Genomic DNA, 23,874 nt, shown 5'->3' with positions numbered 1-23,874 from the left:
CCCAGCCAAATGAGTGGGGTATAAATAAATTATTATTATTATTATTATTATTATTATTATTATTAGATGGACTAAATCAGTTCAAACCAAAAGGTGGTTAGTGATGCATAACTTGGAACCACTGATTTCAGCGTGAAAACGCAGCCTGGATCCTACCCGCTGTGACTATTTTATGGAAATGGACTTACGTGGCTACTGCTTTTGAACTTGGGTTGGGAAATTAAATTGAATTTGGAGCAGGGATAATCAGAGGAGAGACTCAACGTCTCTGGCAGTTTCCTCATTCTCCAAGACAGGAAATGCCTAATTTGCTAAAGCGAAGAAAGTGCAGCGTAAGTGCATTTCTCACCTATTTTTGCAATTTGACCAAGCATGCGTTAATGTAAATTTTTCACAGACACTCTGGCTTTCTTTTCCTTTTAAACAGCTACAAATGCAGGAAATAACCCAATATAATATAGCAATAATCCCTGGGGATACTAAAGACAGCTTGTGTACCTGCTCTGCAGGCAATGGTAAAATGCCTTTTTTAATAAAACACACAGTGCTTAAAGCAGTAGCCTTTTCCTTGTTAGCATAAATGATAAAACCTAGAACAGAACTTCATTAATAAGAAGTTAGAAGCTTGAACAAGGAGGGGCGAGCCACAATTTTGTGATGTAATAAATATTTAGTCCAGCCTTTCTCAACCTGTGGGTCCCCACATGTTGTTGAACTACAACTCCCATCATCCCTAGCTAGCAAGGCCAGAGCTCAGGGATGAGGGGAGTTATAGTACAACAACATCTGGGGACCTACAGGTTGAGAACCACTGATAGTCCTTCAGAAAACAAACAAAAATGAGTATCAGCCCATCTTGAAGAAGTTGGGGGGGGGAACCCACAAACAAGAGTGGACAACTATTTCTTGTGGAGGTAGGGAGGAGAAAATAAGTGAACAGGGAGTGTCTCTTTTAGGGGTTCAGTGGCTTTGCAGGACAGCCAGCGCCTCCCCTCCTGCCAACAAAGAAGAGCTGGGCATGGGGGGGGGCTGGCTCGGGCTGTTTTAAATTATCTGGGGAGCGGACCTGAGGGAAGCCTGATTGTTCCCCCAAGCCCGCCCCCCGGAGAGCCCAGCTCTTCTTGCCAGCTTGCCATTGGCTAGTTCGGCAGGCTGGCGTAGAGCGGGATTTCAAGGCAGAAGCGCTCTGGCAAGGATCAGACCCCGATGCCCAACCCTGCCTCATTGGTGGGAAGCGGAGGCATTGGCCGCATAGCACCACACCTCTAAAAGAGAGTTAAACGGACTTCCCATCACTCTACCTCACGAGCTACAGGCCTGAGCAGCACCAACCCAAACCAAAGCGCACAGTAATTTCAATCTGAAGTTTCCGTGTGTGGTTTTTAGTGTCACCGCACCGGAGAGCATTTTCACTGACATGTTCCAGCCGTCGTTTCTGCCCCTTTGGTTGACATCTTCATTTCATATCCAGTCAAAAACAGGAATCGGAACTGCAATTTAAAAAAGGAAGCCGGGTATTAAGGCTTTCCCGAAAAAGATTGAAACATTCCGGGGTTTAGCTTCAGCACTACACTGAGTGCCAGATCCTATCACCACTTAACTGATGGGGTGATGGGAAGAACATGGGAAGCGTCCTGATACTGAGCAGAACCATTGGTCCATCCTTCTCAGTATTGTCTACACAGACCAGCAGTGGCTCTCCAGGGTTTCAGACAAGAGACACTCAAAGCTCTACCTGGAGCTGCCAGGGGTTGAAACAGAGACCTTCTGCATGCAAGCAGGTGCTCAACTACTGAGCTACTACAGTGGTAAAAGGTAAAGGTACCCCTGCCCGTATGGGCCAGTCGTGTCCAACTCTAGGGTTGTGCGCTCATCTCACTTAAGAGGCCGGGGGCCAGCGCTGTCCGGAGACACTTCCAGGTCACGTGGCCAGCGTGACGAAGCTGCTCTGGCGAGCCAGCACCAGCGCAGCACATGGAAATGCCGTTTACCTTCCCACTATAAAGCGGTACCTATTTATCTACTTGCACTTAAGGGTGCTTTTGAACTGCTAGGTGGGCAGGAGCTGGGACCGAACTACGGGAGCTCACCCTGCCGCGGGGATTCGAACCTCCAACCATATGATCAGCAAGTCCTAGGTGCTGAGGTTTTACCCACAGCGCCACCCGTGTCCCTTACTACAGTGGTACCTCAGGTTAAGTACTTAATTTGTTCCAGAGGTCCGTTCTTAACCTGAAACTGCTCATAACCTGAAGCACCACTTTAGCTAATGGGGCCTCCTGCTGCTGCCGGAGCACGATTTCTGTTCTCATCCTGAAGCAAAGTTCTTAACCTGAGGTACTATTTCTGGGTTAGCGGAGTCTGTAAACTGAAGCGTATGTAACCTGAAGCGTATGTAACCCGAGGTACCACTGTACTGAGCCTTTTGCAGAGAATCGCTGTTTTCTAAGTTACTGGCTTGATACGTGCCTTTTCAGAAACAGAGAGAGGAAACACAGAGCCCTCACATGAAATAAAATGATTGCTTTTTGGGTTGTTGTTTTTAAATTAAATAATAGAATTGTAGAGTAAAAGAGACCCCAAGGGCCATCTAGTCCTAGCTCCTGCAATGCAGGAATCTCAGCTAAAGCATCTGTGACAAATGGCCATCCAACCTCTGCTTAACAATATCCAAGGAAGGAGAGTCCACAACTTCCTGAGGGAGACCGTTCCACTGTCAAACAGCTCTTACCGTCAGAAGGTTTTCCCTGATATTTAGTTGGAATCTCCTTTCTTGTAACTTGAAGCCGTTGGTTAGAGTCCTACCCTCCAGAGCAGGAGAAAACAAGCTTGCTCCATCCTCCATGTGACAGCCCTTTAGATGTCTGAAGATAGCTATCATATCTTCTCTCAGTCTCCTCTTTTCCTGGCTAAACATACCCAGCTCCTTCAACTGTTCCTCATCAGGTTTGGTTTCCAGACCTGTGATCCAACCACATGGTTGATTAATGATTGATCAAATTGTGCAACTATGCCAAAGGGATGAGGAAAAGTCTTCCCCATGTTTTGTGTTTTTTATATTAAAGGGCTGATTTGGTGAGTGAATAGTCAACGTTCACAATGAATGTGTTTTTAATGAAAGTTCATAAAATGGAGGGTTGGGGTTTTGTCTCTCATCAGTAGTGACCTCATAGGCATTATCTGAGCAGTGTGCTGGTGGTGACAGTGCAACCACATTCCACATGTCAAAACAAAAAAAAATTCTTCCAGTAGCACCTTAAAGACCAACTAAGAACTGACTTAGTTGGTCTTTAAGGTGCTACTGGAAGAAATTTTTTTGTTTTGACTATGGCAGACCAACATGGCTACCTATCTGTAACACATTCTACATGGCAACCATATTTTCAGCTGGTTCATCTCCATAGGGGCTGGAATGATTAAATACATTCTCCCAGTGACAAAACAGTCAAGAGCTCTGGGAAAATGCGAGGCATCCTTTCCGCCCCCAGAAGCTCCTACTCTAGGAAAGATGTCTACAGCAAATAAGTTTAAACTGTTCATCAAGAACAGCCTTAAGTGGTTTAAGCCTGGAGAAAGTAACTCTTGATTCTACTAGTCTGGCTTTATTGGTTGGCTTACAGAAGACCTCTGGTTAAATCATTCATGGCATGCTCAGTGGATTCCCTGAGGACAGATCTCTCATCTGATCCATTGTTATGTCTCATGCCTCTTAATTTGTTCCTGTAGTATACTTTGCAGAAGTGTATTGCAGTTGAACAAAGGGCAATAGAAGCGTGAAGCTGAGGAGGGATAATAGTGTGGATAGTCCATCTCTCACCTTCTCCAACAGCTCTTGCTAATTTTTGTTTTATTTAAATCCTACCTTGCTGCCAAATGTAGCTTGAAAATAATTTCAAAGCAAAAAAAAAAGGGGGGGAGCCCATGCTAAAAAAATACCTGAACTGCTATTATTTTACTGTATCTATATATTAATAGGGATGGCAAAGCCTTCCAGATAGTGTTGGACTTCAGCTCTCAATACCTGTGGCCACCATGCATTGCAGGGGGTTGGACTAAATGATAAAATAATAATAATAATAATAATATTAATAATAATAATAATAATAATGGGCCACAGATTTCCCATTCCTGTTATGGATAAAATAGTAGCAGTTAAAAGGCTTTTATCCCACACCCTAGCCAAAAGCCCAATCTAAGGACAATTTTAAATACATTGTTTCCAGAGTACGTACACATTTTCTAATCCTGTTTAGAAATGGTTAAGAATACGTAATGTCCTTCATTTTCAAGCACACAGCATCCATCCTACTTCTATGCTGATTGCAAGTGGGTATGAAATATCTGCTGCTTTTTCCAGAGTGGATTTGGCATGATGATTAAGTAGTTGACATTCAGCATTAAGTTGAGAACTAAACTATTTAAATATTTAAGGGATCTAAGCTTAATTCTGAATTTACAAGGGGTGGGGAGAATAAGGTGTCAGGAGGTACACAAGTGAACGAAACCTAAATTTGCTTTATCTATCTCTTCTTCTATGTGTTGTATTTGTTTCCAAGTATAATATTATGTCCAAAGCTGCAATACCATGCGCTTTTGCTTCAGAGTAAGTCCCAATGAAACTAGTAAAACTAATTCTTCAGCAAATGTGGCCAGGATTGTGCTGCATAAATAGGTTTCCTTTTTAAAAAAAATTATACTACTATATAAACATGGCAACTCCCTCTACTACCCTCTTATCATATTTCACAGTGCTCTGCGGTTGTCTATTTTTTGTAGTCATTTTCCATGAAAAATGAGAAAGCATTTTCCAAAGAATGCAGATCTACAGAGTGTTTGTTTTTGTGGATTAAAATTCCCACCTGACACAGTTTATGCACTTGAAATCTTTGACTGCTATATTTATCCAGACATGAAAGAGATGGATAACTTTAAACACAAAAGTGGCCTTTTCTTGGTATCATGGCTCCTGCCTTAATTTAGAAACCGGGGGTAAGATTGACTAATAATCGATCACAGTCCAAGCACTATATTCACAAAATCATACCATTCTCCTGCAGCTTGATAACTTGGAATGGTTACTAACCTCCGGTTCTGCATTCATAACCAACAGGTGCAAATTAGAATCGTCATTCCAATCATAAAATGAAAAGATGGGGAAATCTACTGTTACGGAGGTTGTGCGCCACCCTCAATCTTTGCTGAGTGACGAGATTCCAGGTGGTTCCAGGCACTCACCCAGGGTTGTGTTTCCTTTGGGGAAACTGAGGCACAGCAGCAGTTAGTGTCTTTAAGAAATACTGTACACATATTTACATCAGGAGTCTTAAATGAAGGGGGTGCAGAACAGTCCATGTCTCTCATTGCACCTCTCATAGCTTTTGCAAGCTTGGGACCAGAGCAGCAACCAGTCTGTCGAGGAAGCCTACTTCCTGCTTCTTGTCTCTAGAACACTTTTAGATTTCAGAAAGGACAAATTTTCCTGTGACATCAGCCCCCCCCCCCCCCCGTACATCACCTTGGCAGCCTCCCAGCCTCCAATCTCTGCCCACGCCTGGTTCTCGTGTTGCCACCCTCTGGACCTCTCATGGAGGAGACACACAAAGAAGGGCCTCTGATGATGATCACAGAGCCTGGGTTGGTTCATATGGGGAGAGGCAGACCTTGCGGTATTTAAATCAGACTTTAAAGTGCTATAGACATATTGGTCACACGTGGTTGCTGGTTTGAGCCCAGTGCAGTTGTGTACTCCACAGATCCAGAAAGGAATTAGCCAATAAGTCTTGTAGAAAAGAGGGGAACGTTCACAACAAGAGTTTTGTCAAAATTCAGTGGCATGCTTTGGTTTTTAAGTTTATAAGGCAATGCATAGAGTAGCTGGTACTGGTTGGGTGAGTTCCATTCAGGCACTCCCCACTCCTTACAGCAAATGGAGATCGAGTATCATTACTATTTGTGCAGCCTTCGTAACCAGTGTTCCTGTTTTACCCTGGGAGAAAGAGAAGAGGGTTTTGTCATGGGCTTTCCATCCGTCAAGGTTTCTGCAGGGGAATACTGCCAGATATTCCTCATTATGGGGGGAAATGTGACTCATGTTTTTTTCTGGACAGCTCAGGTTACACTTTATCAAGTTGTAAATGATTGCTGGGTACATAAAAGGCAGTATTTATTTGTGCAGTTGAACTATGGAACTCACTCCCACAGGAGGCAAGGATGACCACCAACTTGAAAGATTGAACAAATTTGTGGAGGAGAGGCCTACTAGCCACCATGGCTATGCTCTCCCTTCACAGTTGGAGGAAGCAATGCTTCTGAATACCAGCTGTTGGAAACCACTGGAGAGGAGAGCGGTCTTGTGCTCCAAAATCCTGCTTGCAGGTTTCCAGCAGGCATCTGGTTGGCCATGGTGAGAACAGGTTGCTGGACTACATAGGCCATTGGCCTCATCCAACAGCCTCTTCTTCTGCTATATTACAGGGAGCTAGACATTTATTGCATCTGCCATGCCGCAAGGCAATCTGGGATATGTTTAAAGTTCTCACCAGCATGGAAGTTCCTGCTGCACAATTGTGCATACTGTATTATTACTGGGTTCACCCGTTGCTGTCAAAATTATCGTGAGCCAGAACAAAAATCCACAGTTCCCTCAGTTCAAATTATTTTCTCAGCATAAATAAAAGTCTGTTACAGAACGATGTGAGAGACGGAACTACATGGGGTGAGAGAGGAAAAGGAGACAATCATTTCCCACACGTGTTCATTTAGGATATAAAAAACGGCTTGAATAAGAATGGAAAGATGAGGTCACTTTCTTTTCTTTCTTTTTTAGCACATTTTTACAGCTGTTAAAACAATTGCCTAGGAACAAATCAGCATCCTAAAACCCAATCCTCAAAACCTCTGGACTTGTTAAGAGTATACACTTGGCTCATACCTGCTGAGCCCTCTGGAAGCTTTTCCACTTGACAATGTTTTATTTTCTATTAGTGTTGATTTGACCTGCTGACAAGGTCATTTTTGCACATTACATTTTTAAGAGCGAGTTTAAGACGTGCTTGGTGCATATGGGAAAGGGATGGGTAAAAGTGCAACAAAGATCCAGGGCCAATTTTTCTGTAACTCTCTTCCAATTTACATTTTAAAGATGCAATTCGGGAAGGGTGGGGCTGCTGCTGGTTGGCTAAAGGCACAAAGTATTTGTAATGTCAAAACAGCCAGAAGCAAGGCTGACGTATGGAACTGGCATTGGCTGTGCATTGTGTCTCAGGTCCTTGTATTGTGTGCCTGAGCGTTAAGAGACATTATCATCTGTGCAAAGCTGCAAAGTGTGAATAAGCCCTGAGACTATGGTTGTTAAATTAAGAGATTTCTTTTACTTTCCTTGCTCACAGTTACATACGCGACTGGTGTTCTTCCTTCCAGAATGCTCTGTAAATTCCTTGGGTGGACCAGTCTATGCTTAGGCCAGAGCACTCAGGAATCCTGGTCTGGATCAAGGAATGAATCTACCCTAGACATTGCCATCAGCTCAGTGATCCTGCAGCAGTGCTGCCTGCAGAGCCTTCTTTAACCAAGTGACTTTGCAAACCACCAATGACTCATTTAGCACAGGCTGCAGAGAAGCACAGAAAACAGGAAGTTCCCAGAAAGCCTGTCTGTTTCCTGCAGATCTACCAATTAATAGTGTACTCTACCATATTCAAGGGCTTCTCTCTTTCACCTTTAATCATAATTACGCACACAGAACCAGGCCTCTAAAATATCAAGCCCATCCACTATTTCAAGAGGAAATCAATTAACCGTCCATAAAGCAGGCATGAGGTTCAGAATAATACTGCCAAGTCTTACACCTCGGATAGTATAATCCTCTTGCTAACAAATTATGCCACATTCTTGCAAATAATCCTGCTGTGGTGTAACCCAGGCTGCTGCCTTTTTATGGACCTTACTGTGGTGCACCTTTAACAGAATTCAGGCATGCTGAAAGCAAGCCAAAGCAGTAAAACAACACATTCATTAGCACCAACTAAAGTTCACAATGTGGCATATAAGCATTTGAGTTACACAGTTCTCCTCTTCAACTGTTGGATGTGCATACACTAATGTTAAAGACGTTTCTGGCAGGTGATAATGGTTTTAAGCCCAATCTGCAGCTCATTTCAATCTAAAGATGGATATTGGGAAAAGGTCTTGAAAGGTTAATTGGGTTAGAACCGTGTCTTGTGCTAAACCTACATGCTGGGGCTGGGAGGAAATGGAACTTTTCCAGGCATGAAGAAATACCCTCCAATATTCCTCAGATGAAAATAGGGGCATTCTATTATTCTACATCAGTATCACTGCTGGTTTTGGGGGGAGCACTTTTGTTGTTGTTGTTGCACATAAATATTTTTCTTAAAGTTTTCATGATACAGACAACCCGCCTGAAGCCCAGCTAGCTCCAGTACCAACTCTTGAACCTTTTTGCCCCCCCCCATCAAACAGCAGCCCCACAGGCCTTTCTGTACCCTACCAGCTACACCCTTCTCCTCCACCCCACCAACCCAGGCCCTGCTGCTGCCCAGGGTCTCCCCTCCAACCACTGCCTTCTCTTCAAGCCTGACCTTCTCCTTCTTATTTTTATTTGACATGGCTGGGTGGCCAGAAAGTCGCAGCCTCTCATAGTGGGGACAGTGGCAGCAACGTCCCCATTGCCTCATTCCCCATTCCACCTCCTCTTCCCACTGCTGCTCCACTGGCTGGCCAGCTTGGCTCCCTCCCTTGGACCCGGCACAAGACTCTTCCTTCTCCCCCTCAGCCCCAGTCTTCTCTGACTCTCAGGAATGGTGGCAAAGGAAGGGTAGCCTCAGCTGGCAACTCTCTCTTCCCCCTGCTTCTCCCAACGTGAAGCCATTTCCGGTTAGCATACCTCAACAAAGGTGGGAAATCAGGATTCTGCATGACAAAGTGGGAAGCTGTGATGGCTTAAGGGTTTTCCGGAGGGCCCTGCAAATTTTGCGGAAGTTGGAAGAGAAGGGTGGGAAGGAAAGAGGCTGCTGTTGCTCAGTTTTGGAACACAACTTTAGCATGCAAAAGGTTTCCGGTTCAGGCAAGGGGAAGAAAGACTTGTCTTGGAACTCAGAGCCACACTGCCAGTCATGAGAGAAAACAATACTGAACTAGGTAGACCAGGGGTTTGGCCTCAGCGCCAGACAGCTTCCACTTTCCCAAAAGCTGACTCTCCTAAGTATCTGGGTGTTGAGCGGCCTGGGAGCAGCAAAAAAGCTGGCAAGCCTTCTTGTTTGAATGTTTGAATTATAAGGTTCGTTCTTAGGCATGGGGGAGGCTTTTCCGCCTCTTAATGAATCAATCCTGGATGTTTCTTCATTGTAACTTTTGGTTTCCAGCAAGCCGCGTGGGAGCCGGGTCTTGCTCCTCTTAGGGGTGTTCTTTTCTTTCCACGCATAAGCCTTGCAGAAAAGCAACAGAGGCAGCCTCTCATACCTTTCCTGACATACTTTGGTCCATTATGCTGCAGATTTATCTGAGCTATGCCACTTAAATGCTCAAAGGCTGCCACGCCTTTGTGGCCCCCCCAACAACCTTTTCACCTCTAACCATCTCCCCCAGGATGCCAGTAAGTGGAGATCCGGAAATGAAATTTCATTTTGGAATTTCAAGCACTGTCTTGGAAGGCTGCCAGAGCGTACTCAAGAATATGAAGTCTGAAAAGAGGAGGCAAAAGCTTCTTATTTAAATGCAGCTCATGGCTCAGCCGGCGGAAATTCTCTGCTTATAACAATCAATTAAGAGTATTCTGCAAAGCCCAAGGAAAAGGGAAGTACATTCTCTCCCGCCTCCCTCTGCTGCTGTTCTATGCACATACCAGCCACAGCTTTAACTCCTCATACGACATGTTCAGCACGGGAAGGAAACGGCTAACCATGTGTTCTCTCTTTGCAAAGCAAGAGAACATCTAACGCTGTCAAGCAAGAACACAGAGTACCTTTCGAGCTGCAATTTCAAAAGAAGCCATCTTGACAGAATTGTTTTTTGATTGCTGAACTCTTGTCAAGCAGAAGTTAATATTTCATGAGCTAATGAATTCCGTGAGGGTGAAAAACCCGGCCGGAGTTGCCCTTCATTCCAAAACCTTTTCCAGCAGCAAAGCAGTTAATGTGATCTCACTGACCTTATATAATTTTGTTACATCTCATCCCCTGAACCCTTTTCTCCAAAGAGCTCAGGGCAAGGGAGATGGTTTCTCCATACCCAGTTCGTTCGTAGGTAGATGATAGATAGAGATAGATGATATAGATGATAGATGATAGATAGATAGATGATAGATATAGATATAGATGATAGATAGATATAGATAGATAGATATAACATCATTTTCCAATTAACAGTTGGTTAATATTGGACTTCCATCCATCCCTCCTTGGCTTCCCAAAAATTCCAACTATTGCTGCCTGTTATAGTTATTCTACACCTTATCTCCACCACAATTTTCTCAGAAATAGTTTTACTGCTACTTGCATTTTAACATGTTTACAATATATATTTTTAAACAATACACAAACATTTTCCACTCTTCCTTAAAGTCTGCCTCATCCTGATCTCTAACGCTACTTGTTAAACTTACCAATTCAGCATATTCCATCAATTTCAGCTGCCAGTGTTCTTTAGTAGGTACCACCGCATTTCACCATTTTTGTGCGTATAGTTTTCTCGCTGCGGTTGTTGCATATAAAAATATATATTCAACCTGCCTTTTTTGGGACGCAGGTGGCGCTGTGGGCTAAAGCCTCAGCACCTAGGACTTGCCGATTGAAAGGTCGGTGGTTCGAATCCCTGCGGCGGGGTGCGCTCCCGCTGCTCGGTCCCAGCGCCTGCCAACCTAGCAGTTTGAAAGCACCTCCGGGTGCAAGTAGATAAATAGGGACCGCTTACCAGCGGGAAGGTAAACGGCGTTTCCGTGTGCTGCGCTGGCTCGCCAGATGCAGCTTTGTCACGCTGGCCACATGACCCGGAAGTGTCTCCGGACAGCGCTGGCCCCTGGCCTCTTAAGTGAGATGGGCGCACAACCCCAGAGTCTGTCAAGACTGGCCCGTATGGGCAGGGGTACCTTTACCTTTACCTTTTACCCCAGTTATCTCTGCTGGTCTTTTTGGAAGAGTCACCTTAAATATTTTCTTTGTCTCATTATAAATCATCTCCCAAAATCCCTTGACAACAAACCCAGTTTGAGTCACAGCCACCCTGTGAAGTAAGCTAGACTGTAAAATGCAAGCGTGCACACAAATGCCCCTGATTGATGTCCTATGGTTGACACTTCATGGTGGGAGAAGTCGGTTGTGGAAAGAAGGCTAATATAGAGATCATAGGATGAGCTCAGTGAATATAGTTAACCCTTCAGGCTGGAACTCTATGCACACTTACTATGTTTTGTCTTGAGTAAGTAGCTCAGGGGTGGGCTGCTACTGTGCCGCATGTCTGCTGCAAGCAGTGCTAGGAGCTACAAGGCTGGCTCTGCCAACGTAGCCCAATCACTCAAAATGTGAGAGGTTTGTACTTTCCCTCACCTATTTGGCTTCCCCAGTGCTCCAATCTCCTCCTCAACTTGGAGGCTTCATGAATTATAATTGTCAGAAAGGCACCGTGTGTAGCTCACTTGCATACCCATCACATTTTATTCTCTAGTCTAGTAGGCGCGAAGCACAATGAGCCACATTAATGAAATTGCAGGCAAGTACAGTGGTTTCACAGTTGCGGCCTCATCCATTTCTGCAGCTGTATCTAGCAGACAAAAGAGCAGAAACTTACACTTCACGCTGAGGTAAAAGGAGAGAGTCTCCCTCCCAGTCTCTCTCTCTCACTTCCCCCATCAATTGATTGCATTGTCCTTGAGACATCTGCTGACAACAAGGGCTGATGGGTAAAAGGTGAAAGATGATCCATGCCCATTAGATGTGAATAATTACATCTGAGTTATTATACATTTCAATTATACCTATAAAACAACCAAAGTAAGCAGGAGTTTATGCTTGTATTTGATTCAGGCAATGGAAAACAAAATTGCAGTGTGACTGCTTATTGCTGTGTGTGCCTGCATGTGCATTCACACCCACACACCAAGTACCTTGCACAGGAAATTTGCTGCAGTGAAACACATAAAAACATGGGGTTTTTAAAGGTTTGTCTGCATTGTAAAGGCTTGTTTAATGAGGGACGAAAGGTAATTCAATTATACAGTGGTACCTTGGTTCTCGAACGGCTTAGTTGTCGAACAAATCGGCTACCGAATGCTACAAAGCCGAAAGTAAATGTTCCAGTTTGCAAACGTTTTTCAGAAGCCGAACCTCTGACCTGGCTTCTGTTTGAGTGCAGGAAGCTCCTGCAACCAATCAGAAGCCATGCCTTGGTTTTCAAATGGTTTCGGGAGTCGAACGAACTTGAGAATCAAGGTACCTCTGTACTCCCAAGGTGTGTGCGTTTGTGTGATGTGCAGTCCAGTAAATCAAGGGAGGGGTTTGCATTACTGACTTAGAGCGCAGTGAAGTTCTTGGTTGTTTTTGTGGTGCAATTTCATCACTTCTCCCCCAGCTGTTCACATCAACACAGCTTAATTAGAGTCAGATTCATTGACAGCAGCAGAAAAACAGAGGTCTACAGATTATTCCAGAAAGTAGGCCAGGTCCTTTGGTGGGTGGCAGCCCTTAAGGTATCCTGGCCCTAAGGCTTTCAGCGTCTGAGGCTGTCCTGTGGATCACCCCACTATCCTGTAAAAATAGGTGGGCAGTGAATGGTGACTGGAGAGAGGAGAGGGGAGGACATACATGGCTTTCATGGAATGCCCTTCCCAGGGAAGTTTGCCCTTTGTTTCCTTTCCAGCACCAGGCAAGGACATGTTTATTTGCCTGGGTACTCTATGCGACATATAAGCTAGTTCATAATGCTAGCTTTATCTGTTCAGCTGAATTTAGGGGCTGGGTTTTTGTGCAGAAGATAGTGATATTATATTGATACTTTCTTATTGTTGTTTTTTCTGTTTCCCAGAGAGATTATCACTGAAGGATAGCCTTTTTAAAATAAAATAATAAGGGAGATGGCCAAATGGTTGTCCCAGGGCAGGGCATTCCAGAGCCCATCAATCAGTACATAAACATTTTGGGTATCTTTACCCAGCTCCTTCATTCTTTATCTACAGGGAGGAATCCCCAGCCTTGACCCTGACATGCTGTGTGCCTTCATAAAACAAATGAGACCACAATACATCTGCAGTCCTATACAATAAGCCACGGAATAGTTGGTCACTGACTGTTTTAGCTTCCTTACAGAATATGGCTGCCTTGAGTCATGGAAGTAAGCAAAATGCAGTTGTCAGATCTGCAGTGTGTCAAATGGCATGTTTTTTTGTGGCAACGTGCGAAAAATCAGCCAATCACAGGAACATGTTCGGTCAAGACGGGAGTCATGAATTTTATCATTCCCATCACGGATGTGTTTCTCACGCACGCAGGGGACAAAGGAGCACGATGATCTTCTCTGGAGCCTTAAAATAAAAAGGAACTGAACAGACTTTTGCTTTCTGAAGTGACAGATGGATGTAACTGTAACTAATCCACAAGAAGTGGCATAGTGAGGTAGGAAGATCATAGCACTTTCCAGCTGGCCCAAGACATTTTGCCGCCTGAGGCAAAGGACAAGAAGGCTTCTTCTCCATATCCCACGTATGGAAGCCAGCTGGACCAACAGCTGATTCTTACTGTAATGTGGTGATGGGATCACATCCTGTACTGTACTGAAGGCAGCAAGGCCTCCTGGACAGACCCTGTTGTATACAAGCCTCTATCCTCCAACAGAGGGGAATTGCTTTCGGACCTAGGAGGAATAGCCAGGGACTGCCATTTCTGCCCCCCAACAACTGCTGCCTGAGGCAGATGCCTCACTTTGTCTAATGGTAGGGCTAGTTCTGATACTTTCTAGTTGCGGGTACTGGAAACCCCCATATAGCTTTTTGTTCCCTGGTTCAAGACTCCAAAAAGTTGTACAGTTGACTCAGCTGTCTGAAATGCAATTCATGTGGCATGTGTGTGTGTGTGTCCCTGCCCTACTGTGCCACTCACACCAATGGCAGGGTGAAAATCACTACAACTATGAACTTTACACCAATACCTTCTGTGTGGCTCCAAATTCAAGTGTCCACACTCACTTGATTAGTGGCTACACACACACACACACACACACACACACACACACACACACAAATGAAACCAAAGCTGCCCTGAACCTTTAGCCTTTATGTTTGCAAAGAACATGACAAGGCTGGATAGCTCAGCTGCCTAGAGCATGGTGCTGATAATGCCAAGGTTGCAGGTTCAACCCCTGTATGGGACAGCTGTGTATTCTTGCATTGCAGGGCGTTGCACCTCAGGGTCCCTTCCAACTCTACAATGATTCTTTGATTCTAAGGCACTGCAAAGCAAGATAAGGGCAGTGCTTAATTTCCACAGCCACACTTCCTGGCTATCACACCTTATGACCTAAACATTCTTCCCTCCAATCCTAGATGTATCTATGAGTGATAGAAAACTACTTTGAACATGTGCAGAGGCATTCTCTTCTACACACTGTATCCCTTGCACAAATTAAGCGTTGGGTTGGCTAGGTCTCCCAGTGCAACTCTTCTCCTCCCCCCGCCACATCTGTGCAAATCTAGTTTTGAAAATACGCTCCAGTGCATGCAGTTGTGATTACTTAAGGTGCCTAAGCAGAGCTCACAAGCTTCCAAATATATATTTGTATTATAAACATTGCCTAATAAACTGCAAACATCAGAGATGGTTTCTTCCTATTGCTGTAGTTCAGAAAGAAGGATTCGTAATGCATACTTCTGATCCCTATCCTGTATTTTATTGCAGCTCCTTCGCTGCTGTTCCCAAGTAGACTTCATTACTCAGTTGACATCATGTTTGCAGTGTGGGTGTGTCCCTGGTACTTAATCCACTTGGATTCACTTCGTAAACATTCCCGTAACTGATACTTTTAGTTTACTTGCTCTTATTCCTCAGTAATGTAGAAGTGAACTGGCCTCTTCCACATGGGGATTCCACATGGAATTTACAAATGGTTAAAATACTCCAGTAGAAAGGGAGATGGGCTTTCAGTTGGGAATACAGAATTTCGAATATAGCACATTATTATCCATGTTTTACACATGCGCACAAACTTACTCTTCAGAGATTAATTGCCTTTTTGTTTTTTTGCCTTGGAGATCGAATAACACACCAAACCACAATGCTTATATTACTTTGTAAACCCAAGAAATATTCTGTTTTTGTTCAGAAAACTGAACTTTTTAAATGGCACATCTGTCCACTGGCATATCCCCCCCCCCACTCAGAAACCTCCTTAAACTATTTATGCCAGGTATAACAGAGGCAAGATCAGGCACAATGATAATAGAAAAACCAAGCATAAAAATACAATAGGATGTTCTGTTTCTATAGCAGTAAAGTTTACATAAACCTGAGGGATTATTAACAGTGCTCTATGCCCTCCTACTACAAGTGTCTATTTTTATCCTAAAGTCTAATAAATGCAGCTGCCAGGTCCAGGGTGCAGTGAAACTTTCTAATATACAAGTGTGCAAATTCCACATTTTCAGTTCCTTCTTTTGAATGGTAATACTGGATGACCATTGGGACACAGGTGCCAACCTAGCAGTTTGAAAGCACGTCAAAGTGCAAGTAGATAAATAGGTACCACTCTGGCGGGATGGTAAACGGTGTTTCCATTCGCTGCTCTGGTTCGCCAGAAGCAACTTAGTCATGCTGGCCACATGATCCGGAAGCTGTACGCCGGCTCCCTTGGCCAATAGAGCGAGATGAGCGCTGCAACTCCAGAGTCGGCCACGACTGGACCTAACGGTCAAGGGTCCCTTTACCCTTTACCTTTTACTGGATGACCTCTCCTATTCCCTTTAACACTCTTCTCAAGGCATAAATAAGCCAAGCTGCAGTGAGCTCTGTCACCACATCCAAGGCAAGGGTTCCTTTCCTCTGCGATATTCTAGAACAGCCTCATTTATTTCTACTACCACACAGTTAGGCCACGAGCACAAGACCCTGCTCTTAGGCAACACAGCAACATCTGATAGTGTGCTTCTGGCTGTGCGGGATTGCATTCATTTCCTGCAACAGGGTTCTTTCACAAGCCTCCTAACTAAGCAACCAAAGTCCAGCCTCACCATTTCACAAAAGGAGTTAGACGCCTAGGGAGGTTTGAGGCCATCACCACCGTATTTCCCAAGGCAGCATAGAATCATATAATTGCAGAGTTGGAAGGGACTCTGGGGATCATCTAGTCCAACCCCCTACCATGCAGGAACATGCAGCTGTCCAGCACGGGGATCAAACCTGCAACCTACAGCCTTGGCATTATCAGCACCACACTCTTAACCAATTAATCTATCTAGGCATTCACACTCTACATTTAAAGCACATCCGCCATCCACGCCCCCAACCAAAGGTTCCTGAGAACTGTAGCTTTAGGGTGCTGGTAATTGTAGTTCTGGGTGGGGTAAACTTCAGTTCTCAGGATCTTTTATTTTTGTGGGAGGAGGGGGACAAGCTTTAAATGCGAGATGTGTACACGGTCCAAAAGGCCACATGCATATATATTCTAGCTGTGCAGGGTTACTCTTTTTAGGTGAGGCTGGGTTGCGTGGTGAGGCTGATAACCTGGCTGACAGAGAAATGATAACCCAGCCATTCAGGGGAAGGGAAGTGTCTGACTGGAGAGCAGCGTGTTTGGAGCCCCCTCTCCTGATATAATTTGGGGTGCCTTCAGGGCCAACCATGTCAAATGGCTCCCCAAATGTGACACTTTTGTTTTTGGTCACACATCCCTCCGTTTCTTCAGCCTTCGAAAACCATTGATTGATTGATTGATTGTGTTTGCAGCTTATTTATACAGCATGCATTTGCAAAATAGGATCTTTAAGCCTGTATGTATATTCATGCCATATAAACCAGGGGTTCCCAAACAGTGGCCCACAGATCTCCAATTGTCCGTGAGCAACAATTCAGGCGGCCCACAGTGTGATTGTAAAAATACAATTAAAAATCATACAGCACAGCACTTAATGATTTTTTCTGCCTGCTGTTGAAATTGTAGAGTGGTCTGCCAAGACCCTCAACAAACATCAAGGGGTCCTTGGGGAGGAAGTTTTGGGAACCACTAATACACGTAAGGAGTTTGTTTCAGCTGCTGGATGGATTGTTGAATAAATAGTCTGCAGTAGACAATCCAAGCCCCTAAATACAATCCCAGAGTGCCTGTAAAAAAACCAGCCATGGGATGTATTTGCAATTTCTGTTTTACATTTATCTCATTAATAGCTTAGGCTAGTTTTGCTCAGCTTCTCATCCTAACCTACCTGACAGGGCTGCTGTGAGACAATAGGGGGCATGTGCAAACCATTTATGCCTTGAGCTTCTTGGAGGACGCTGCCTGGACGCTGAGGTCCAGAGGAGAGGGCCTTCTGGTGGTTCCCTCACTGCGAGAAGCAAAGCTACAGGGAACCAGGCAGAGGGCTTTCTTGGTAGTGGCGCCCACCCTGTGGAACGCCCTCCCATCAGATGTCAAAGAGATAAACAACTACCTGACATTTAGAAGACATCTAAAAGCAGCCCTGTTCAGGGAAGTTTTTAATGTGTGACATTTTAATGTATTTTTATCCTTTGTTGGAAGCCGCCCAGAGTGGCTGGGGAAACCCAGCCAGATGGGCGGGGTACAAATAATAAATTATTATTATTATTATTAGAGAGAGAGAGGGAAAGAGGGAGAGAATATAATAAATGATTCATTGTTGTTGTGATAACCGTGGTATTTCCCATTCTTTCTTTTTCCTTGGAGGAAGGGTGAGACATAAATGCAGTAATGATAATGATACAACGCTTTCCTTTTTGTTTAATTGATTATAGTATTCCTCTTCTGCCTTTTCCCATGGGAGGGAGAGGGAGGGAGGGAGCCAAATATTCCTGTTTCGGTCTTCAGGGCTCCTTGGTCCAGGTTACACCGAGGCTTCTACCCCATCAATTTACGGCTTCCATTAATTTTAAACTGAAGATCATCTCAGGGAGGCACAGAGATAACAGGGTCAGGTCATGTTTCCAATGTAAGCCTGCAATTAGGCAGCATCAGTAAGAAGCCCAGAAGGAATGGGCCTGCCAGATATTATTACTGCATTCCGACATTCTTTCCCACCCTATTAAGAAGCATCAGAACCATACTGCCTTGGGAGGCCCATCTGCCCGTCCGCTGCCAGAACCTCTGTAATGGGTGCCAAGTACCTTTCAAGAGGCAAGCATGAGATCTGGCTTTATTTCCCAGCATGCCCATTGCAAGGCATATACATAAATAACTGCCACTTGAAAGACACTCATCAAGCAGCCACTCTTGACCTTTTTGGGGGTCGAGGAAGGTATAGTTAAGTGGGGCAGAAAGGAGAAATTGGGAGCGTTAGTCAAGTAATTATTGAGCCACTCAAGTAGCAGCTCTTTACATACAGGCACCAGTAGGCCTGAGCTAGCATAAGGTCTAAAGAAGTCCTAAGAAGAAACCTAGTTCTTTATTCTGGCTCAGGATTTTACCACCCCCTGGAAGGTTATGAAAGAACGTTGAGAGGTCACAACAGGAAGTGCAATCAGCAGTGAGTAAATAGAGTTTTTCCTTCCTTTTCTATGGTTTTTCAAAACTTCCTTCTCCAGTTCCAAATCCTCTTAGAGCTGTTGCTCTCAAATGTGTGTTGGGGGAGGGCTGAGGAAGGTTTCACATGCCTGGCCTTCTTTTGCAGGGTCTACCTGCCGCCTGTTCCTCCTTTCTTGCATCCTGATTTTTCATTTCTGCAAAGCCAGCCGCATCATATTTTCCCATGTGGGCCTAGCTTTGTTTAAGACATACCTTTTGTGTGCTTTCTTCCTTTTTTAAAAAAAATACACCTTTTAAAACATTTTTAAACCCTTGGGAACTCCTGGGACCTGGCGTCTGATAGGAGAATTCTGCTGCTGCTGCACGAACTAAATGAAAACACAAACGCGTCCTCTTGCAACATATTTGACTGCATGGCGCAATATGTTCTCGGTGGCGATGTGCTATAAAATCTAATCCACCTACCTCATTTTTCATGAAAAACAAGCTGTCAGGAGAGAAATGTCATAACTGAATCTGTCTCTGGAGATGGCTATCAAAGCACTGGCCAAAGGTCAACAAACCAAATTATGCACATCCCATCCTTAGCTCTGTGTGAATTCATGCTGAAACTCTTCTGTTCCTCATATATAACAGACATAAGTGGAATCATTTCCTCTGTTGAAGTATTTTTCTAGCAGCTTAGATTTGATGTATAAGCTTGTTAAAGAGAATAATCCTGCAGTCAGTTTATTATATATTTGTGCACCAATAAGTACAAAATAGCCCCTCAGCAGTGCCACAAATCCAACTCAATGGTGTAACGTTGGAAAATGTCAATCACTTCTCCTACCTAGGCAGTTATCTTCCCACAAGGGCCAACATTGATGCCGAAATCCAGCATCACCTAAGCTCTGCAAGTGCGATTTTCCCCCGACTGAAGCACAGAGTGTTTGAGGACCGAGACATTCGCAGGGAAACCAAAATGCTTGTTTACAAAGCTATTGTACTGCCAACCTTCCTATATGCTTGTGAAGCATGGACCACTTATAAACGCCGTCTCCAACTCCTTGAAAGATTCCATCAATGGTGTCTCCAAAAAAAAATTCACATCACTTGGGAAGACAGGCGAACTAATATCAGTGTACTGGAAGAAGCAAAGATCACCAGTGTTGAAGCAATGATTCTTCAACATCAACATCAACTTTGTTGCACTGATCATGTTGTGTGGATGCCTGATGATCATCTTTCAAAGCAACTACTCTATTCCGAACTTAAAAATGGAAAGCGTAATGCTGGTGGTCAACAAAAGAGGTTTAAAGACTGTCTCAAGGCAAATCTAAAAAAATGTAGTATAAACACTGACAACTGGGAAACACTGACCTGCGAGCGCTCCAGTTGGAAAACAGCCTTTACCAAAGGTGTCATGGGCTTTGAAGACACTCGAACTCAGGACGCAAGGGAGAAACATGCTAAGAGGAAGGCATGCTTGGCAAATCCACACCGTGATCAACTCCCACCCAGAAATCAATGTCCCCACTATGGAAGGACGTGTGGATCCGGAATTGGCCTCCACAGTCACTTATGGACTCATTGTTAAAACCATGTTTACAGCTACGAGTGATTTGCAGCCTTCAAATGCCCAGGATTTTCAAGCATTCTGCCTGAGCATAAAGAAAATAAAGATATCCTAATCAATAGAAATATTGACAGTAAACTTTTAAGGTGTCTTTTGTTGGCATCTTTGACCCGTACCAGAAATCTTGAGCTGGTCTCAGTAATAACTTTCAAAGAAATGGCTCGAGTAAGATTCAGTGACAAACCATGTTTTTCCATTAAGGGAACGGGCAGTAGCAAGCTTTGGATTCTTCCCTCCTCCTTCCTTTTGCCCATGAAGGAAGGACGTCAGAAGCTCCTGCTTCCAGTTTTTGCAAAACGTTGGTTTGCATTAAAACCAAAATCCCTGACCACAGTTTAATAGAATCCTGGTTTGGGAGCAAAGCAACTATGGTTTGCATCTACTATGTGTCTTGTGTGGACAAAACAACAGGCTATGGCTTGCCTCAAAATTGAAGCAGAAGCTTTTAATCTCCTTCTTTCACATGTAAAGGATGGGAAGGATAGAATACGAGAGTCCAATGCGTGTTGCTTGTTCCTTGGTCTCATGATAGCCAAGTATGTTTTGCTGTTATGTCTGAATTGGACCAATAATTCTTGATAATACTCTTTGGACCCAGTGAGTAGTGTGGAAATGTGCAATGATGTAGCCAAGTTGATGTCAATTAGGTCATTTGCATGATGAGAAACTGCCACAAGTCCCATGCAAGGCCCACTAGGCCACCATCATGCAGAAGCCTAGTGGCTCACTGACCATTGTGGATTCATGACACTTGTGTTGTTTTCTGGTAGGGCCACCGGTTCCTTCTCCTTAATGACCACTTGACAGGGGCAACCATGCAAATTACCTTACCAGCCTGTCACCAGGGCTGTTATGGAATGCTGAATATATGGCAGCACTATTTGTAAGGATACCCTTATTCTGGGCTCAAATATACTTTTAGATCCTGCCCTTGACACTTACTGTTTGATTTGGAGTTTAGAGTTCATATCTCTCACCAAATCCTCCAAATCAACAAGGTTGACATTCCAAGAGCCTTGCGACTTCTCCAGCTCTTGGCTCCTTAACGCAAACTCTGTAGAAGAGAGTCCTGGTTTTCGTTTTTTTGCATTTGGTTTTTTTTAACAAATCTCTAATCTCACATAACATTGAGCTGAGGAAAGAGGGATAGAGTTCAGTAATTTCTATTTGCGTCCCAAATAAAAGCGAGGGAGAGTGTGCCATTTCCCAGATGATGAAAGTATAAACAATTCAATTAAAATCCATGATGAGAAGCAACTGTACTGTGCCTAATCCTATGACTTTGGGCAGCACATGTTTGATTGGTAGAGTACTTAAGTTCTTAACAGTGTGTACTAGTCGCTAGCGTATCTCAAATGTACACCTAATATTGGAGCACGTCTTCCAAATGTACTTTACTTAGCTGCAACGTTTCCTTGTTTCATTTCCTTATTTACTAGCATTACTAGCTAGCATGCACAAAGCTTTGATAGGCTGAAATGGATAAGCAAGTCCTCTGCATACCTACCCACTAAGTTCACAGGCATTTGCTTTCGGATAAGTGTGCATGTAGCCTTGGAAGTGTTTGGGGTCTTAGATATGAACAAGAGATCAAATTACATGGAGAGATGTACGTAATATCACAAGGGGGAAAATATGAGTAATCCTGGGGGTTTACACAACTGGAAGTTAAAATTGCCAAAAAAAATCCTTTAGTGGGGCATGCCAGCTTGTCGTTCCTGTGCAAATGTTTAAGATTCCTGCTTCTTGCATCACCATGATAAGGTGTAAGATAATGTAAAACTAGTACATGTGATCCCAGGAGAAGAAAGAGGAAGCCAGTGTTGGCATGTTATCGTGTATCCTAACCACCTACCTCCAGACAGAAGTAATTTAGGACTTGACAAGTCTTGTTAAACATCCGTCAAACTGTTAATTTGACTAGTAAAAGCATATTCTGGGATAACTGAAGCCTGAAAATTAGTTACTTTTGGAGCCAGCCTAAGAGATCATTTTTGACATTGCCAGGTTGCACCTACTAGCCACTAGATTCCACCAGGCTGTGCACCACCACAACCCACCAAGCTCTGCTCTGTATCTAATACCCATGATTCATCAAGGTGGCATGCCTGGCTAAAACCTTTCTACTGCTTTGGCTTTGTCCCTCTGCTTCACCTGGGGGAATCAGCAACTTGTAAAAATGAAGAGTTGGCAAATCTAGACATAGCTTTGGAGATATGTAGGACGGTGAAATAGTAGTTTCTGGTGTTTGATACACTCAGTGAACTGTGCTGTGAGGGCAAGGGGTTTCTGGGGTACCAGGCTTGAGAATAATTTTGCAGTGGTGCTTCTTCCTAGGGCAGGTGTGCCTACCTCAGCTTTGAGTCATAAGAATGATGGGGAAGAGGGGAAGTCAAGCCTTCTCTTGGAGAAGATGTCCAGACCTTGCAAAGGGTTTAATATGGATTTCTAGCTGAGATATAACTTAAGTGCCAGAGAGAAGGAACAAATATGCAAAAGCAAACAAAACAACCACAATACCATTAAACACCACATGAATATACTGTATTGATGTTATAGTGTTCCTTTCTAAAGCCAATGACTATGTACACCTTGTACATAACAGCAATGGAAATAACCTGCGGCCCATGGTTTTTGTGACTCTTTAAAAAAGAAGTCAAAAACTGTATTCCAAATCAATCAATGAGCACTCTCCGATAAAAATAGACATTGTGTTTCTACCTGGTCTCTTTGTGTTCTCCACACACATTTATTTTATATGCAGGAATGGGCAACTTGTCAAGTCGGAAAAGCCCGCAGGGCCTTAAACCTCAAAAGAATAAATCTTGGATCATCCAGCAGCTCTGGCAGGAAGCCGGCAGATGATTGCAACTGTATGTACAGCACATCCATGTCCCCAATCCCAACAGGTGTTATTAAACCTGTCGGCAATGTTTACATGGCATATGCATCAAAGCAACCATTAGAAGGAGGGCTTGATTACACATAGATGGCTCTATAGTGTCATAATTTGAAAACGTATATTCATAAAAAAAAGAGGACAGGGCAGTCATTCCCCACACAATCTTCTGCATCTGACAGGAAACCGCTGCTGTTGCTGCACACTCTTATGCTCTGTACACCTTGCCATTTGCTCGGTCCCTGCTCCTGCCAACCTACCAGTTGCAAGTACATAAATAGGAACCGCTTCGGCGGGAAGGTAAACGGCGTTTCCGTGAGCTCCTCTGGTTCGCCAGAAGTGGCTTAGTCATTCTGGCCACATGACCCGGAAGCTGTACTCCGGCTCCCTTGGCCAATAAAGCAAGATGAGCGCCACAACCCCAGAGTCGGCCACGACTGGACCTAGTGGTCAGGGATCCCTTTACTTTTACCTATTCCATAATCATCATCATAATAATTTTATTATTATTTATACCCCATCCATCTGACTACTTTGGCCCAGCCATTTTGGGCGGCTTCCAACATATATTGAAGCATAATAAAACACTGAACATTAAACAGAATCTTCCCTATGCATGGCTGCCTTAGATGTCTTCTAAAGATTGTATAGCTACTTATCTCCT

Source organism: Podarcis gaigeae (assembly GCF_964106915.1).
Source record: "Podarcis gaigeae genome assembly, chromosome: 4".
Lineage (NCBI taxonomy): Eukaryota > Metazoa > Chordata > Lepidosauria > Squamata > Lacertidae > Podarcis > Podarcis gaigeae.
Note: the sequence above shows the minus strand (reverse complement) of the source record.